Source organism: Penaeus monodon, chromosome 20 (genome assembly GCF_015228065.2).
Source record: "Penaeus monodon isolate SGIC_2016 chromosome 20, NSTDA_Pmon_1, whole genome shotgun sequence".
In the NCBI taxonomy this organism is placed as follows: Eukaryota; Metazoa; Arthropoda; class Malacostraca; order Decapoda; family Penaeidae; genus Penaeus; species Penaeus monodon.
In genome coordinates, this window is record NC_051405.1 from 39,512,520 (window position 1) to 39,512,976 (window position 457).

Sequence of the window (457 nt, forward strand, 5' to 3'; positions counted from 1 at the left end):
AAACGAGTAAAAAGTAACAGTAAAATGTAACGAGTAAAGTAAAAGTAACGAGTAAAGTAAAAAGTAACGAGTAAAAAGTAACGAGTAAAGTAAAAGTAACGAGTAAAGTAAAAAGTAACGAGTAAAAAGTAACGAGTAAAGTAAAAGTAACGAGTAAAATAAAAGTAACGAGTAAAAAATAACGAGTAAAGTAAAAGTAACGAGTAAAGTAAAAGATAACGAGTAAAAAGTAACGAGTAAAACGAGTAAAAACAGTAAGATATAAAAACAAAAATTGATAAGCTTAAAAGAGACATTGATTGGCGTGATCTCATTCAACAAGATTTTAATTATCTTTATTTATGAAGTTTTATTTAATTCTTTACTTGCCAAGATTTCTAACCATGTTAATCACTCTTTCCAGTATTTTATCTGTAGAATCTTTTTAATTCCTGTAACTTTTACAGCCGTAAAGTAA